The following is a 20,308-nucleotide window of genomic DNA, read 5'->3' as shown; positions in this document are numbered from 1 at the left end:
CATACAATACCCCACGCTCATCATAAGTGCCCTTCTTAATCCCTCCCCACCTGTTTCGCCCATCCCCCCACCCTTCCCTCTGGCAACCATTAGTTTTTTCTCTATGGTTAAAGAGTCTGTTTCTTGGTTTGCTGCTCTTTGTTTTTCCCCTATGCTCAGTTGTTTTGTTTCTTACTCTCCTTTCTTCTTTTTTTTTTCCAAGTTTTATTTATTTATTTATTTTGAGGGAGAGAAAGACTGTGAGTAGGGGAGGAACAGGGAGAGAGGCGAAGAAAGAGGCTCCCAAGAAGGATCTGCACTGCTGGCACAGAGCCTGACTCAGGCCTGAACCTGCAAATCATGAGATCATGACGTGAGCCAAATGGAAGAGTCGGTCGCTTAACACACTGAGCCACCCAGGTGCCCCCTTACTCTCCTTTCTTTAATCTAGGTTTGTTGATAGAATTATTTTCCTCATCTTTGTTATGGCATGAATTTCACTTTCTAAGGTTTTTACTTAAATAATTAAAATATTTATTGTAGATGTTAATTAATTAATTTAAAAAATGAATCCTATTATGGATCAAAATGTCTTTCTTTAAAAAAGTACTGTCACCGGGGCGCCTGGGTGGCTTAGTCGGTTAAGCGTCCGACTTTCGCTTAGGTCATGTCCTCGCGGTGCGTGGGTTCGACCCCCGCGTCGGTCTCTGTGCTGACTGCCAGCTCAGAGCCTGGAGCCTGTTTCAGTCTGTGACTCCCTCTCTCTCTGACCCTCCCCTGTTCACGCTGTCTCTCTCTCTCCTAGAAATAAATAAAACATTAAAAAAAAAAAAAGTACTGTCACCTTAACTCAAAATGAATCACAGGACTACATGTAAGAGTTAAAATTATAAAAAACTTCTAGGAGAAAACACAGGAGGATATCTTCATGACTTTGGGTTATACAGTAGTTTCTTTTGTATGACATCAAAAATCCATGAGTAAAAAGGAAAAACAGATAAAGTGGACTTCACCAAAACTAAAAACTCTGTTCATTAAAAGACATGATCCTTTAATGATCATGTGAAAAGACAACCCACTTGAAATTTATAGATATAGTTAGTGATTAACTAATTTGGCTCACAGATTCTGTGAGTGAGTGTTTCAGGCACAGCATAGTGGGAATGGCTTGTCTCTGCAGCACTATGTCCAGGGCTTCAAATGGGTACATTCGAAAAGCTAGAGGGACTTCAGTAGCTGAACCCTATAATCATCTGGAGGCTTCTTCACTGACAGGTCTATTTCTTGGACCAGGTTGAACTGAAAGCTGGACTTCATTGTGACAATGAATCAGAGTGCCTCAGGTGGCCTCTCTATGTGACATGGGTTCCCTCCCAGCATGGAGTTTCAGGGTAGTCTCACTTCTTACATGTCACTTTAGGGCTACAAAGACCAAATATGCCAGTAATGCCCTAGTTACAAAAGATGCTCAGTGTGTTTCTTTCCATTTCTGTTGCTTGAAGTAGTCACAAGCACAATCAAATTAAAGGGCACGAGACAAATGTCATAACCTCTTGATGGGGGCAATTTTTAAATAATTTGTAGCCATGTTTTAAAATTTCCACATTCTTCAAGGGAAACAAGCTCTCAATAAAATATTTAGTCTCTAAGCATATACCTGCTCATTTGGAACAGAATTGATAGGACCTCACTAAGACTTATGGGAAATAAAATTCTTCCACATTTATATTTGTGTTTTAGGTCCCCTATGAGCAAATATCCAGCTCCACAAATTAGTAAATTGTTATCTTGGGAAGTGAGTCTCATCTGAGTTTGGCTACAGTGAATTGGTTTCCTAAATCAGAAGCTTGAGTGCCTTGATGAAATGTTTCTAATTTACCAACTCATGCTCAGAACTTGACCTGAGAGTCCCACATATATGGTGGCACTACATCTGCATAACAGAGGAGTGACCACTTTTAGAATCAGCCAGGCCAAGTTTCTAGATCCAACTTTACTTTTGTATGGCCCTGGGTAAGTCTCTTAATTCCCTAAGCAATGAGTTCCTCATTTGTAAACGAGAGATCCTAAAGTCTACCTTGCTGAATCACTGGGAAGTTTGGAAATGCACGTATAAATTTATAGCACACCTTAAATTTTTACTGAATGATAGTTATTATAATATGTTAAGTGAAACCTTAGAATGCAAGTTATTTTTAATAACATAAAATTCTAAACAGCACCATCAATCACAGTTCTGTCTTCCTAACTATATAAAAACAAGATATTCACACAAAGCCTTCAAATCTCCCAATAAATATTTACTAAGCACCCGTCATGTGCCAGGCACTGTGTCAAACTGGAATCACACCAGTGAACACAATCAGGGTTGACAACTAATGGTGGGAAAATAGTTTACTGAGAATCACTGACGTCCCCCGGGGTACCACAGTGACACAGAGACACTGCACCCTTTAGCCTCTCCTGATTTGATTCTCCATATAAAAATCTTTTATATTTGGCTGTTAGAAGTAAAAGTTAAAGAGATCTGGGTAAATGAATTCAAAAGCAAACTGACCCACATAGCCTGGGGTGGGTTGGAAAACATTCCTATCTAGGACAACATGAACTTGGCTTTCACCAACCTGGTACTTTGGGACTCCTTGTCCTTTCTCAGACTTTCCACCAGGCAGTTGTAAGTGTGGCTGTGGCTTCCTCAGGCCCAGACTTTTCCCTGATGGTCAGTAGCCTTCTCTGCCCCTCCTGGGATGGCCAGCAGAGTCTCATCCACTCTGGTTCTGTCCATCTTTCCTCCAGCACCAGGGGATATCTGTGAGTATTAGCTGGGGCAGATCACTTTTCTTCTTGAAGGAGGTTGCTTCAGTTCTTCACTTACTCTGTTGAAAAAGTTAGCCTTAATGCAAGAAAGACCTAGTCTTCCATCTTGCACGTAATGTTGCATCTCTCCTCAGACCCTGAACGTTATCATTGTCCCAGAGTTACCACAATTGAAGCCTCTTATAGGTGTGATTAACAAATAATTAGATGAATATTATATGATTTCACTCATGTGAAATTTAAGATACAAAACAGATGAATATAGCAGAAAGGAAGCAAAAATAAGATAAAAGCAGAGAGGAAGACAAACTATAAGAGGCTCTTAAATACAGAGAACAAACTGAGGGTTGTGGGAGGGGTGGTGAGTGGGAGAAAGGAGAAAAGGGGGAAGGGGCATTAAAGAAGACCCTTGTTGGGGTGAGCACTGGGTGTTATATGTAAGTGATGAATCACTAAATTCTATTCCTGAAATTTAAAAAATCAAAAATATATAAATAAATAATTTTTTATAAATAAAATAAACTCCCTGAGGACACAGAGTATATCATATACATCTCATATGGCTACCTTTGTCACTTTCAGGTAAAGTGATATTACTTTGCTCATAGTAAATAATTTATAAATATCTGTTTAAATAGATGTTTATTGAGTATGTATATCCACCTGCCGACTAACACCAAATGGACTACATCTTATTGCCAATAGAATATTTCCATGTTGATTTTTGCTCTATTAGCAATTGGTTTAATTTCTGGAAATGCAAACTCATTTAACACTTGTTTTTATGAATTGCATTCATATATTTGCATTCCGAAGACAGACAAACATTTTGTTAGATTACCAATGATTTGTCCTTATTGCCATCATTGTTGCCATTAAATTATTAACAACAACAACAAAAAATAATTAGAGGAAAATGATTCTTTCTGCTTAATGCAATGTGACGGCCTCAGGTGTCCAGGATGAGACATAAGATCCACGTGCACAGGGGTTGGGTGACTCCCAAGTCTGTGTATGTGGCCACACACAGGGTGGTTTAACCCTAACACTTTCTATTAAAAATATTATTATAAAAGTTAAAGCTGAACTATTCTTCTGCATTTGTAGTATCTTAGGAACCACACAGATGACTCAGAAAGATTTCATCGAACCGCCTGCATTTGTCTTTTCCCATCCCACCCGCCACCCAAGGCTTTTGTATGAGAACACTTCCAGCCCAAGAACCGAATTTGGCAGTTATTGAGTCATAGCCCTTTTTTAAGGAGGACATGGGACTGTGATTTCTGGCTTGAAGAGTTCAGTCTGTAATAGATGAGGTGTCTGGGGGAAAGCCTCAGGGAAAATAGAAATGAGTAAACAGAATCTGGACTGCACCTCCAGACACCCTTCACTTGACCTGTTGAGCCTGTGGATGATGTGGAGGTTTTTGCTCCAGTGGCTTCAGCATTTTCCAATCGCCCATGGGTTTGGAACATTTTTTGATATATGTCAGCTACTTTCACATTGCAGTACCAAAATTCATTTCTACAGCACATCTCTCTTTTGAATTATGCTGTCCCATGTGGTGGGAAAACATTATTTAAATTAAACTAAAAAAGTAAAAAAGAAAGAAATCCAGTCCTTGAGATGCAAGCCAAGGTCTTCACAAGCCAAAAAAAGCTCTCACTAAGATGTAAAATGAAATGGCAGACAGACTTGGGATGTTTTATTGTATGATGGTTTGAAAGAAAGACCAACATCATTTAAGCAGTGGGTTGAAGTGATTTTCAAGCAACAAAAAGCTAATGATTATGACCTGTTATAGCAAAAGAGAGTTAAGCCTGCTCAATGCATGAATCAAGGGCATGTGGCCGAGGTAATTGCAGCAAGAGGCAGCTGAGAGATGAAGCCAAAATAGGAAATCTCAGAGGTCCAAGAAGTAGGCAATCAGCTAGAATGAGTTAGAACCTTGAACAAGAAAGAGACTAAAGCCTCTAACATTTGTCAGAGTGCAGGCTCATATAACCTTGAGAAATTTACCTATTTATTAGAAGATTTGAAGGCTTTATGTGAGTATTATTGTTTCATTCAGTTAGGAAGGTAGAACTATGAATTGATGGTGCTGTTTAGAACTTACTGTTATTAAAAATAACTTTTATTTTAAGTCTTCATCTAATGTATTAATAAGAGTAAGTGTTTAGTAAATATTTAAGGGGTTTCCTCATCTGTAAAATGACAATTGGACCCCACCTCATGGGGATGTCATAAGGATTGAATTAGATTATATATATACATATAAACATACATATTAACGTATCTACATATAATATGCATGATGCCAACAGACATAGCTCTTGGCATGATGCATGATACATAATAGAAAGCATGATAAATAGCAGTTATCAGTATCATCACCATTACATAACCTGTTTCTGAAAATAAAATTTATTGCTTTAAGAGGGACATTGAAAATGCAGAGAAGAGCCAACAGGTTAGAAAATAGACCATGTTGGACACACTCTTGCCTTTAAAACATTACCGTGCAGTTTGGCCATAGTAGATAATGCTGCTATAAACACCAGGGTGCATGTGTCCCTTTGAATTAGTATTTTTGTATTCTTTGGGTAAATACCTTGTAGTGCAATTGCTGGATTGTATAGTAGTTCTATTTTTAACTTTTTGAGAAACCTCCATACTGTTTCCAGAGTGGCTGCAGTGCTCTGCATTCCCCCCAGCAGTGCAGGGGAGCTTCCCCTTCCTCCACATCCTTGCCAATACCTTTTGTTTCCCGTGTTCTTGATTTTAGCCATTCTGACAGGTGTGAGGTGATATCTCCTTGTGGTTTCAATCTGTATTTCCCTGATGAAGAGTGCTGTTGAGCATCTTTACATGTTGAGCATGTGCCTATTGGCCATTTGGATATCTTCTTTGGAAAAATGTCTATTTGTGTCTTCTGCCCATTTTTTAACTGGATTATTTGTTCTTTGGGTGTTGAGTTTTACAAATTCTTTATATATTTTGGATACTAACCCTTTATCAGATATGTCATTTGCAAATATCTTCTCTCATTCCATTGATTGCCTTTTAGTTTTGATGATTATTTTCTTCTCTGTGCAGAAGCCTTTCATTTAACCCAAGTATTCATCCACTGATGAATGGATAAAGAATTGTGGTGTATATATAATGGAATATTATTCGGCCATAAAAACAATGAAATCTTGCCATTTGCAATGACATGAATGGAGCTAGAGAGTTTCATGTTAAGTGAAATAAGTCAGTCAGGGTAAGACAAATACCATATGATTTCATTCATCTGTGGAATTTAAGAAAAATAAATGAGCAAAGGAGAAAAAAGAGAGAGGCAAACTAAGAAACAGACTCTTAACTATAGAGAACAAACTGATGGTTACCAGAGGGGAGGTGGGTTGGGAGATGGGTTAAATAGGTTATGAGGGTTAAAGAGTGCACATGTAATGGACACTGGGTTGTGTGTGGAAGTGTCGAATCATTACATTGTACACCTGAAACTCATATTACACTGTATGTTAACTGGAATTTAAATTAAAACTTAAAAAAAAACACATTACTTTGCAACAGAAGGAAGGACAAGGAACCCAGGTAGCATAAGTAGATGAAACTCCCTAAGAGGTAATTGTGGTAAGCAGAATAGTATCCCTCCCAAGATGTCCACACCTAATCCCCGGAAACTGGGCATGTTACCTTGCATGACAAAAGAGACTTTGAAGATGTGATTAAGATTATGGGTCTTGAGATGGAAAGATTATCCTGCATTATCTGGTTGAACCCCATCTAATTAGATGAGTCCTTAAAAGTGGAAGACGGACGCAGAAGAGTGGGTCAGAGAGAAAACATGGGAAGGACTCATCCACTGGTATTGTTGCCTTTGCAGATGGAGGGAAGGGACCATAAGCCAAGGATTATAGTGACTTCTAGAAGTTGGGGATGGCTTTAGCTTACAGCTCATAAGAAACTAGGGACCTCAGTCCTTCAGCTGCAAGGAACTGAACTCTTCCAATGATCTGAATAAACAGGAAAAAGATTCTCCCTCCGGAAAGAACTGTGACCTGCTATTACCTTGATTATGGCTTGATATAGTTTGGTGAGAATGTACTAGATTCTGATCCATAGAACTGCAAAATAATACATTTATATCCTCTTAAGTCATTAAATTTGTGGCAAATTTGCAGTTATGGCAGCATCAGGAGACTAACATCATATCCAGAAATAAAAGATGTTCTCTCAAAGGGCAGAGTCCTCTGTCACTAGACATTTTGGACATCTCCTATGGTCCATACACTATTTTAGTTTCTCTTTTAAAACTCAAAGTAATTGAGTGAACTATGCATTTTTCCATTTTGCGATTGAGTAAACAGGGTCAGAGAGGAAAATTAGTAAATTGTACAACACTAAACCAGGGTCTTCCTGACTTCAAAGTTCATGCTGTGAGTTTATCACTCCTCTTCCCATATGCTTGACACATCTAGGGGGAATTTAGTTGTGAAGATTAAAGCAGTAAGTGAGGGGTTGAACTGACGTATTTATTCTAGCTCTAAGACCTTTTATAATTAAGATGATAGATTTTTTTTTCCCATGGCTTTCCATGGAGATCTTGCCTTTATTTTTTTCTCTAACATTTTTTAATGTCTTATTTATTTCTGAGAGACAGCATGAGTAGTGGAGGGTCAGAGAGAGAGGGAGATACAGAATCTGAAACAGTCTCCAGGTTCCGAGCTAGCTGTCAGCACAGAGCCTGACACGGGGCTCGCACCCACAAACCATGTGATCATGACCTGAGCCGAAGCCGAACTCTTAACCGACTGAGCCACCCAGGTGCTCCGAGAACCTGCCTTTATATAAATGAATATCTAAAGCATTACATTCCCACCCCCCATGCCCAAAGCTGACTTTCTCTCACTCTACCCCCACCTGTTGATGCTGTTCTTATAAACCCATATCTGATTCTTCAAGATTCTCAAGTCACCTGTAAGAACACAAAAGCCCTGTGAACAACAGGAAAGCTTTGCTGAATAGTTTAACTCAGAACCTTGGAGGCTTGCTAGACAAAGAATATCTCCAGCGGGAGGGGACAGGTGATTGCTTAGTCTCAATCACAATTCTTGGCCTTATCTGAACATCGGGATCTTTCTTCATCTCTTGAGTGTAGGCTTAAACTGCATTTCATTTCCCCCTGGCATATTTTCCTTCTCTTAATACAATGTAACCCCTTGAAGACTGAGGAATACCTCCAGGCCTATCTTCTTTTCTCTCTCCCTCTCTCTCTCTTTTTGGTAGAGATTTAGAACCAGATGGCCTACCTAGACTCAGAGCTGGCCTTGCCTGTGCTCACTGTATAACCTTGAGTAATCTATGGAACTACTCTAACCCTGAACTTGTTCAACTCTAAAGGATATAATAACAATAGATATCCCCCAAGATTTAGTAAAAAATCATTGAGATCTGCCATGTAAACCTCTTAGTAGAGCATCTACAGTAATATATATTTTAAAAATTTGCTGTTGTTTTTGTTATTGTGGTTGCTGTGGATGGAACAAAAACTTTCGTAGGAGTTCTTCCTGATTTTCATCTTGGCGCCAGTAATGTCTAGAAAACTAGGGATTTGTTGTGGATATAGAGCTCAAAGAAGCTTAACCTGGGGCAAGTGGTTGCCAGCAGCCAAAGGGGGCTACCCAGCTCTTGAAATGTGACTAGTCTAAATTAGGATGAATGTAAGTATAAAATACAGTACAGAAAAAGAATGTAAAATATCTGTTGATAATTCTATAATAATTACATGTTTAAAACTTTTTATTATTATGTTTATTTTATTTTGAGAGAGACAGAGTGAGAGAAAGAGAGAGAGAGAGTGGGGGTGGGGCAGGAAGAAAGGGAGACACAGAATCTGAAGCAGGCTCCAGACTCTGAGCTGTCGATGCAGAGCCTGGTGCAGGGCTCGAACCCACAAGCCATGAGATAATGACCTGAGCCGAAGTCGGACACTCAACCGACTGAGCCACCACGTGTCCCATTAATTACATGTTTAAATGATANTTTAAAACTTTTTATTATTATGTTTATTTTATTTTGAGAGAGACAGAGTGAGAGAAAGAGAGAGAGAGAGTGGGGGTGGGGCAGGAAGAAAGGGAGACACAGAATCTGAAGCAGGCTCCAGACTCTGAGCTGTCGATGCAGAGCCTGGTGCAGGGCTCGAACCCACAAGCCATGAGATAATGACCTGAGCCGAAGTCGGACACTCAACCGACTGAGCCACCAGGTGTCCCATTAATTACATGTTTAAATGATGATATTTTAGGTATTGGGCTATTATTAAAATTCATTTCATTTGCATATTTTTCTTCTTTTTTAATATGGGGACTAGTGCATGTAGAATATCATATGTGGTCCCTATTGTTTTTCATTGAAAAGCACTGGTCTAGGGTTCACTTCTTTATTAAACAACCTTGAGAGAAGACTTCCCAATCTGTTTAGAACTCAAAGGGAATGTTTAGAAAAACCACAGCTTTTGTAAATATTTAATGAAGCAACTTCTATTCAGTGACACCGAGATGAGCATATAGAATTCAATAAATGGTAGCTAATACGATTACTATTGCTATCTCTATAGTAAGTGCAAGGTTGTAGATTCTCTGTGCTTCAGAAACCTACAATTACAGCTGGCGTGTTTCTGGACTGCACAGTGTGTGCTGCACTTGGGAGAATGATTCTTGAACTGGCTGGTCCTGGAGACAGCAAGGCTAACAGCAAGACTGGGGCATCTGCCTGGGTTCATGGAACCCAGTGATGCCACTCGTGTGACCCCCCCCACCCCCATAACTGCAGTGCGGGGGCACGTTGACAGGTTAGGGATTTGTGGACTGCTGACTTGAGTGGTACAGAGAATGGAGGCTTGTGTCAAAACATTTTCACCATATTCCCTGAGAATTGACTGCCTTCTCTATCCTGTATCTCACCCCCCACCAAGATTTCCAGGGACTAAAATATCTCCTTGTGAGGTTCAGACCACTGGTGATTTATTTGAGATTCTCCTGCCAAGTGGTCTCAATGTTTAACAGGTTTCCACCAGAGCATCTCATCTGCCTCCCCTCCTCTCTCAGTTTCTTTACTTCTCAGTATTAGATGCTAAATAGATTTGGATGGACACTTTGGCTCACTCTGCTCCTTCCCGGCCACTGCCTGTGTTAGCTCCCACAAATAAAACCTGAGCTGACAGCGCTGGAATTTATGAAAACCAGTAAGAAATGAAGTTTGCAGAATGGCACTCACACGCGGCTGACCCAAGAAGTGCCGATGTCTGTTTCCAAATTGCACAAATGGTACTGCCTGGGCGCTTCCAATGGCAACAACCAATATTTCAAGGTAATTCAAAGAAAATGGTTGATTTTCTCTGCAATCCTAGGATTAGAAGCGTGTCGTGGGATTTGTTTGCCCTTCTTCTTTCCTTAGCCCTGGAGTTCCCAGTTACCTCTAAGGCTGCCCCATCCCATGGCTGGGGGGCGTTATTCAAATCCCACCCTAGGAACCTAGCTGGATCTTGAGCTCCAAAGAGAATACTTCCAGAGATCTCTTTGTCTCATTTTTCTTCTGATGTTTCAGTTGTAGAGGAGAACAGAATCAATGTAAGCGTGGTAACGCCTTCCAAATCTCCAAAAGAGGTGTTTCTGACCCTGTCACACCAGGCAATCTCCTTCCTCAGAATGCTGATGTGGGCATAGTCTCCAGGGAAGTGACAGAGCTCCATGGGGCTCATATGTCACTGGTGGAAGGTGGGACCCTCAATAGTCAAAAGGAACTGATCACAAGAGACCAATACGTGTTCTCAATCAGACTCATTTGCCCCACAGTTCTATGTCTGTGGGGTCCTTCTGCACACAAGATTGGAGGCATGCTCTTTCCAGCCTTGAAATATTTTAAAAAACCACAAATAAATATTCCAAATGAACATTTATTTCTGTTAAATACACATATTATATGTACACATGCATGTATATGTATACACACGTGTGTATGTATACACATGTACAGGCACATGCATAGCACACGAACACAAACACACATGCATCCTTGTATAAACACACATGTACACATATACATATACACATGTATATATATATATACATGTGTGTATATATATACATATATATGTGTATATATATATACACGTGCATGCACACCTCTCCTCCACCTACTTCAGAATCTCTACTGACACACTAACAATGGCTGAGGTGAATTGAAACCTGGATGAAAAGTTCACCAACTCCAGTCCCTTGTGGCGTGGCTGCTTACTTGGCTCTCAGAGCTGGGACCTGGACTCAAACCACTTGAGAGCCAATCTGTGATAGAGAAACCTGTCATGCTGAATTCAAAACGCCCCCAGAGAGTGATTCCTCCTGACCTGAGGGTAGTACTTCTTGCTGGCCTCACTCCTGGGACATTTGAGTAGAGGGAGGCAAACCCCAACTCCCTTTAAATAAACTCAGCCAGGTTTTATTATGAAATGCATTTTTATTTCAGACATACACTGTGTAGCTGCTCAAATGCTGTTCCTGAGAGTAAACACACCCAATGGGAGGTTGTCATGGCAGGGAGAGACAGGAGTGCCAAGAGAGACTGTTCCCCATCTCCTTCCTGCCTCAGCTGTCAAGATGACAATTTCCAAAGCCAGAAACTTGGTGTTGGATGAATATTAATACTAAAAGTAAGTTCAAGGAAAGGGGGAAAAAAACCACGTATGCTCCAAATAAGTATTTGGGAAAAACCAGAAATGATATTTATCCACCTCAGCAATCTCTGCTTTCTGGGAGAGAAAGCCACCACCAGGCCAGGCAAAAATATACTTTAAGTTGTGTAGGCATTTTGTCATCCTCTGAGAAGCATCACATAGTTAAGCTTCCTTTCTCCTCTCAGCCTTTCCCTATTTGCCCAAACAATCATCCTCAGGGAGATCAGGGGAAAACGACTCTGATGATAATGAACCAAACCAAACAAACTAAATCAAACGTGGCCGAAATGGTCACCTCAGATAGCTGTAACTTCATGCAGCTCTTTAAAGACACCGATATACCCTTAAAGGAGCACATTAAGATGTTTGCAGAAATACTAACTTATCGTGGCATAATTCAGCGTCTGAGTTCAATGTGCAGCAGTTTTGATTCTGGTCCACCAGTGTCGACTGCGCTTCGTAATGAAATAGAGCAGACAGCAGCCTGGCAGTCTTGGAATATGATGTTTACACCTCCCAGAAACAGTCAGCGCCTGAAACTTGACTTTTATGTGGGGCTAATCCTTCTTTTGGCCGTTGATCCCTCTTTTGAATATGTTAGAGGAGACAAAGCAATAGTGTTAGCACGACACGTAGAAGTGAGTGTTGTGTTGATAGATGCATTAAACATTTTCAAGCTGCATCATTCATATGCTTCGGCTTAAAGCTGCCCAGTCTAAAACATATGGCAAGGGTATCACCTAAAAAATGTGTGTATAGGAATTGTTAGATTACTTTCTTTCTCTTAAATCAAACTTGATTTTACCTCTAGATGGAAGGAATTTCAATTTTCATTGCTATTGCCAGGGATGTGTCGTGTTCATAGCTATTGCATTTCCTTGACTCTTGAAGTTGAGTGGAGCCGTATGACCAGATCGGGCCAATGAACCATTGGTGATGTGTACCATTTCTGGGCTGAGGCAGTCTAAAGTCTCAGCTCCACCCCCCAGCTCTCTTTTCTCTTCTCAGCAAGCGTCAAAATCATGTTTTCCAGATGGTGTTTCTCCATACAGAATAAGGCTACTAAGTCCATATCCAATTTTCTGGAAGCAACAAAGGAATCTTCATTGAGTTAAGCCAGGGGCATTTAGGAGTTAATCTGTTAACTTGGAATAGTCAAGTATCACCTGACAAATTTTGTTCTGTAGACTCACACAGGCACGGGAATGACATCTTTGCAGGAGAATGAGAGAAGGGCCCTTTCAATGTCACTCTCATGGTGGTCACAGGTTTGCTCATTATCTGAGCTCTAGTGACCCATTTAAAGCAGGTGCCTTTGTTCATTCCATACCACACTTTACAGGTCAGAAGCTGTACTCTTGCCAAGGGGAGCAAGGAACAAAAGGAGGCTTTGACCCTACCTCAGCCTAGGATTGTGAGTGATAAGGTAGAGGCGAGGCAATAGCACTTCAGATGCAATTCACTCCCAGGCCACCTGCAGTGGTGCCCGGGAGATGCTGTGGGCAGGTTATAGGGAAGTGTTGCCGCCTTTAGGATCTAGGGCCGCCGTGCTCTGTCCACTCCTGGTACAGAATAGAGCAGTAACAACATCCTCAAGAGGGAGAACAGGTTTTGTCTGTGTGCCCACACTGCCCCAGCATCAAGCCTCTCAAGGATGGCTGAGGGCACCTGGGTGGCTCAGTTAGGTTAAGCGTCTGACTTTGACTCAGGTCATGATCTCACGGTTCATGGGTTTGAGCCCCGCATTGGGCTCTGTGCTGACAGCTAGCTCAGAGCCTGGAGCCTGCTTCGAATTCTGTCTCCTTCTCTCTCTCTGATCCTCCCCGGCTCATGCTGTCTTTCTCTCTCAGAAATAAATAAAAATTTAAAAAATAAAAAGAAAATCAAGGATGGCTGACAGGAGCTGGAAAGAAACACAGCAAAATTAAATCACCCTAAATCAAGAGAAGTTTAATATAATTACTAATAAAATGCCAGTAATAGTTTTGTGGACTTAGAGAGTTTTATTCTAAAATCTACATGGAAAGATGCAGGCCATATAGTAACCACAGCCTTCTTGAAAAAGAACTTTAGTGAAAGAAAAACTCAGCAATCAAGAAAGTGTTGAATCGTTGGAGAAATCAATGGGCCAGAATAAAGAATCCAGAAGTAACCACACTAATTAGCCCAAGTGAGGCTTTAACAAAGTTGCAAGAGGCATTCATTGGAGGAAAGAGCCTTTCCATAATTGGTGCTGGTGTAATTGTATGTCCACCAGCAAAAAGAAAAATAAATAATCTCAATCTAAGTTTCATACCTTTATATAAATTAACTCAAAACAGGTTGTGGACTAAAATATAAAAGGAGAAACTATAAAAATTTTAGGAAAGAAAACTTAGGAGAAAATCTTCTAGGACAAGGTAAAGAGCTTTTAGACTTGAAAATAAAAACATGACCCATAAGATGAAAAAATTAATAAACTGTATTTCATCAAAAATTTTAAAATTTACTCATTGAAAAGGCAAGTTACAGACTGGGAGATAATATTTGCCAATTACAGATCTGACAAAAGACTAGTTTCTAGAGCACATAAAAAAATCTCAAAATTCAACAGTAAAAAAAATGTACTTAGAAAATGGGCAGAAGAGATGGACAGACATTTCATGGAAGAGCATGTACAGAAGACAAATAAGTACATGAGATTATGTTCAATGTCATTAGCCACTAAGGAAATGCAAACTAAACCCATAATAAGATATCACTACATGCCAGTCAGAACGACTGAAAAGAGTGATATGGTGACAGTGCCAGAGGCTAGTGAGCACAGAGGTGCTGGATCATGTGTGCATTTCTGGCGGGATCGTAAGATGGCCGAGTCACTCTAAAAAATAGCTTCTGAAGAGCATAAGCATGTAACTATTGTAAGATCCAGCAATTACACTCTTGGATATTTTTCCCAAAGAAATGAAGTCTTATGGTCACAGGAGGGCCTGCCCACAAGCATTTGTGGCAGCTTTATTTGTGATAGCCACAGTGCAACAACCCAGATGTCCTTCGTAGGGTGACTGGGTAAGCAAACTGTGGTCTACACACACTATGGAACACCACTCAGCAAGAAAAAGGGGCAAAGTACTGACACGCAATGATTTGGATGGTCTCAAGGGGTAATGCTGAGTGTTAAAATCAATCTCTGATGGTTACATACATGTTGTGTGATTCCATTTATATAACATTCTCAAAATAAAGTCGTAGGGATGGAGAACAAATTAGTGGTAGCCAGAAGTTTGGGATGGTGAGAGGGATGAATGTGGCTGTAAAGAGATAATACCTAGAAAATGATTGGGGGGATGAATGAGTTCTCAGTGTTGAGGTGGTGGTTCTACAAATCTATGTATATAGTAAAATTGTAAAGCGCACACATGTATACACATGTGTGTATACCCTGAGTAGGGTTTGTGGCCTCTACTACTATCAGTTCTCTGGTTTTGATACGGTAGTTATGTAAGAGGTTACTGTTGAGGGAAACTGGCTAAAGGACTTTCCTATACATTCTTTGCAACTTTCTGTGACCCTGTAATTATTAAAAAAAAAAAAAAGCCTCTTGATGCAGACTGTGCCCTGGGACCCCTTGTTTTACTGACACAGCAGGCTGCCTGGCAGCAGAAGGCTGCTCTGTCTCCGAGTCTCCCCTGACCCTCTGGTGAGGAGTCCAGGGAAAAGGAGGAGTGTGACTCTCGGCTAACAGACAAAACAGTGTGGGTCCTCGGGTCTTGGGTTTGATGTGGAGTGCAGAATCCACTCAGGTTTTTACTCTTTGCCCATTCACTGAACAGTCTTCAGGTGAGAACCTGCTGCATGCCATGTCTATTTTAGGGTCATCTTTGCTCCAATGGCTCCTCTATCGTCATGGTGTGATGTGATGGAGCCTGATGAGTGGATGGAAGCGGTGAATGCAGGGTGCTCTGGGACCCCACACGAGGCCAAGAACCCGGCTCACAGATTCAGACGTGAGGTAAAAAACAACTGAAGAGCCAGTAGACTATTCCAGGAAGACTGTTTCAGGTGGAGAACAGACCATGTGCAAAGTTGCAGACCAAGGAACCAGGAGGCCATCAGGGACATGGAGGAGGTCACAAGAACTATGGTGCAAGGAGTGGCTGCTGAGGCCAGAGGCCTGGGGCAGGAGGCAGGCTGGAGCCCAGGGCAGAGGTGGCCATCCTGAGGGGGCTGCCTCCACGCGGAGCCAAACTGAAGGGAGTTGAGACCAGCCAAGTAGAGGCCCCCACCACAAGGAGGCTAGGAAGACAGAGGTTGGCCTTAGATGTGGCAGAACGTGGGCTGAGGGGAGAGAGAGTTCAAAGTGCAGGGTGAGAGGCGGGGCCTGAGGTCATAAGGAGGTCACAGGGAGGTCATGAGAGCAACTTCTCATGGCGCACGTAGCCACAGGCTGGGCATGACCTAGGAGTGAGGGGTGAGGCTGGCAAGCAGACCTCGACAGACGCCGTAGCACCAGCACCAACGTTCTGATTTACACTTTCCAAATGGCTTTGCATATCTCACTGGTGGTATTGGTTAACTAGCTGCAGTGCAGCATGGTGCTTGGAGCCTCTTGTTCTGAAACTATGTGGCTTGGCTTCCAGTCCTGGCTTTGTTAATTACAACAAAAACAACAACAACAAAGATTTTGAGCAAGCTACCTAATTTCTTAGATTCTGTTTCCTGGTTCATACACCAAAAGTAAGCTAACCCCCAGTGTAATATTATTGTGAAGATTACATAAAATCGTGAGTAAAGGGCTTATCAGAGTGCTGAGCACAGAGTAATAATTACTTACATTTATTATTGCAATTACCACCGCATATTATTATTACTATTACATGACTTGATAATCCTCAAAATATCTTCCACTGTGTATCTACAGCACCTCTCTGTAGAGAAGTGAGCTTTCCTAGGTCAGACCACCAATCCTACCAATCCCCTTAGATAAATCAGGGGCTTGGAGAGCCAGTCTTCGATGCAGACACATCGTAGAGAACTTTCCTAGTGCTTTGGTGAAGTGTTGGGGCGGCCAGATCTAGCGTAAGCTATTCTTTCCTTTAGCCTTTTTATGGGCTTGGGTACAAGTCAAGCCCTTCATCTTCCTGTAGTCCATTTCTCACTCTTTGGAAATGAGACGCCATAAAGACACAGCCCCCAGGGCGCACTGAATCACGAAAGCAAAGAAAGGGGGTTCACAGCACTGGAGAACATCCTTTGATTTTTTCCAGGAACACATTCTTTTCCCTCCAGTTTGCTTTGTCTCCTGGTTGAAGGATTACCAAAAAAAAAAAAAAAAAAAACACACAAAAGGCTCCATGTATCTTTTGAAAGGTAAAACTGAACCAGCTGAGTCTAATCAACTCACAGAGGTGCCATAAATACCCGTTAGGCTATAAAAGCACAATCTCTCTGATATAGCAAAGAAGAGTAAGAGCTACAATGTGAATATGCCCCCCCTCCCCTCAACCTCAGGATAAACACTTCTCAAACTTCCTTTGTGCTCATGCTTGTCAGAGCTTAGCGGCTGGGCTGCGGATGAGAAAGAGAACCTTACAGGAGGGTTCCCAGAAAGCCCAAGCCTTGGCCCAAATGCTCCCTGGGGACCGGAGCTGCCCAGTACTGGTGATGGGGAGAAGTGGATCCAATGGTGAGCAGGCAGCCTAGTATAGGTTTGCAGAGAGGATGAGGTCATGGGAGAGTACCCCCTTTTCTGCTTGGACAATAAAGCTCTTAACTGCTCTTCTAGTTCCATCTTCACCGATTTCAGTCAATTGGGGGGGCGGGATTCATAAGTCCCTATTTGTGCGTTAAAGCTTTTGTAGGCTTTCCCTTTCTTTGGAATGCTCCCCCCACTGAACCCACTTGCCGTTCAAGCATCAGTAGATAACTAATGGAAAATATTGGATGTGTAATGACTTCAGAGAAGGCTTCTGCTCTTGTCTATGAGGCACAAAGACTCACAACTTTCTTAGTTTTCCTTCCACTTCTATTTCCTCATCTGTTTTGTCTTCTTTAAAAGTGTATCTGAGGAGAGCCTGGGTGGCTCAGTAGCTTAGGTGTCCGACTTCAGCTCAGGTCATGATCTCATGGTTCATGCGTTTGAGCCCCGCATCAGGCTCTGTGCTGACAGCTCAGAGCCTGGAGCCTGCTTTGGATTCTGTGTCTCTGTCTCTCTCTCTTCCCCTCCCCCACTCATGCTCTGTCTCTCTCTCAAAAATAAATAAACATTAATTTTTTAAAAAAAAAGTATATCTGATATGGCCTCAGTGAGGAGCATCAGAAAAATAAGGAAGTTGGATAAAAGTTAACAGTTAGTTTGGTGGCTTGGATTCCCTCAAAGAGGCGGACCCACCTGAAACAAACCTGGGGGCAGGGTGACTTGACATCCTCAGGTGTAGGACAGAGTTAGGATGGCCCTGTTATGGGGCATAGGACAGCTCTCGCCATATATGTTGTCAGTCTTTGCCAGAAAACAAAAAGGCATTTCTCTCTCAGGCTCTGAGGGCCCCATTCTGGCTTCCACTGACTTTCTCTCTCCATCGATGAGCTCTTCTCCCTGGATGGACTCACAGACAACCTGTCATTAAGATTGCCCTGAGGCAACGGAGCACACACTCCGGCTAACCGCAGTCCCGAGGGAAGAGACTCCTTCAGTCCGTGTTTCAGTCCTGGCTGTGTCACTTGTTAGCTGTGTCACCTGGGGCTGGAAGCTGGGCCGTCAAAGCAGCTGTTGTCACAGCTTTGGCACCAACACCAAGCAGGAACACAGTGACATATCAGAAGACAACATAGGAAAGAGGTAAGAGATAACTTTCCTCATCCTGAGGAGATTCCCTTCTAGAACCAGGGTCGTTGTCTCAGTTGCAGAGACTGGTCTGCTGAATCATAGGCTGAGGAAACATGTCTGGGTGGGAGCTATACATGTGTGCGTGTGCATGCGTGTGCTTGTGTGTGCGCATGTATGTGCCTGCATGTGAAGCGGAACACAAGGTCCTGAGCTCTCTTTTCATTCCTTTTGTGAAAATACTCCTGTACTCATTTTCGTTTTAAGTGGTTTACTATTAGACAACAATAAAAACAGAGATAGCAAGCACACCAGTCCTAGGGAAGGAACAAAGGATCTCACCTCTTTCCAAGGTGACTCTGGGGCTCTCCTCACACTTTTACTGTCTGCTGTCATTCCTAACATCGTAGGTCACCAAGCCTCACTCTTTGATTTCTGTCCCCTCCATGGGTCAGGCTCCTGCACTTGGAATCTCAGAAGAGGAAACCATAGTCACTGCTCTTACGCCAGGCACTGTCCACCTCTCTGAGCCTCTGTGGCTCGCAAAGGCCCCCCTCCCAGGGATCCTTCCTTGCACCTGTGAGCCCTCCCTCTCTGTCCCAGAGGCAGGGCCTTCCCAGTCACACAGCTCTTCAGAGCATGTGACTGGGAAACAGGACTTAGAATCAGGAAGGAGAACCTGGCTGAGACACAACAGGAGGGTGGTTTCCATGAAGCGGTGTTGGATTCAGAGTGGCAGAAAGGAGAGGGCTCATGGGTTCATCATCTCAAGTGAGGGGATACCTCTTCTGGGTCCAGGCTCCCTCAGGATCAGGGCTAACAACCAGACATATCTTTCCCACCATAGTCAAGGCAAAAAGGGCCCTGAGGTGCCACAGGGAAGCATCCTCTGTTGTTTCACGGTTCCCTCATCTCAGCAGTCAGTGCCTCAGCATCCTGATCTGCAAAATGGGCAAAATGACCTCTCTTCATATTGTTGCCCCATCCTCCATATCCCAGGATTGGGCTTATGGTTAATTTCTTCAACCCTAAAGATAGGGTTACTGAGCAAAACATAGAAATGTGGGGGGTCAACATTATTGACCACGTTATAACATGATGGCATTGCCACAGTAATCATCTTTTGCAGAATTTAGTAATAACATCTATAAAGAGAGGGTAACTACTACTTTTGAGAGCTTACCCTAGGTCAGTCACGGGTGCTTGTGTTTTATATGTACTATCTCATTTAGTCCTTGCAATTCAGTGAGGGGCACTTTAGTCATTTTATAGATGAGAAAGTGGATCACCTCAATGACTGGGTATAATGAATAGAAGCTATTAATATCACCATCATCACCATCATCATCGTCATCATCATTGTTGTCGTTGTCACTGCCATTATTTCTTCCTCCAGCCTCCTTCTTCTCCTTCCCTTCCATCTTTCTCCTCTTCTCCATATTTCTTTTTTTTATCAGTGGATTCTGAAAACATTCAAGTCAATGTTTGGATATCAGCTACTAAAGCCAATGAAGTCACTGATATTCTGGAAGATACAGTTAAATCAATAAGGGAGTGAGAATTGAAGCTGGTAGCTTTTAGCAGCTAGAGAATCACTGGACACTTACCAAATTGGAAGACATAAGGCAAAGTCATGAGGTGCAGTCCCAGACAACAATCCATTCCTCCTGCGATGGCCCACCTGGATGGCTACCTATCTGCCTTGACCTATTATAGTTCATCCATGCTGTCTGCGTGGTTCCGGGGGTTCCGCCTCTCAGTGGGTGTTTTGGGGTTGAATCCTGCCACACTCTCACAGGTCCTGACCTACTGCAGGGATTCTGTGGGAATTACTGGAAGAAACACAGATCTTGGAGTCAAACATCCCTGGGTCTGCCACTGACTGTGCTACTTGGGCACATCATTGAACTTCCCTAATCTCCAGATGAAAACATAAGAGGTTTGTTTCAAATCAGCAGAGCAAATTAGTAGGA

The sequence above is a fragment of the Crocuta crocuta genome, unplaced genomic scaffold (assembly GCF_008692635.1).
Source record: "Crocuta crocuta isolate KB4526 unplaced genomic scaffold, BGI_CrCroc_1.0 scaffold170, whole genome shotgun sequence".
NCBI lineage: Eukaryota > Metazoa > Chordata > Mammalia > Carnivora > Hyaenidae > Crocuta > Crocuta crocuta.
Note: the sequence above shows the minus strand (reverse complement) of the source record.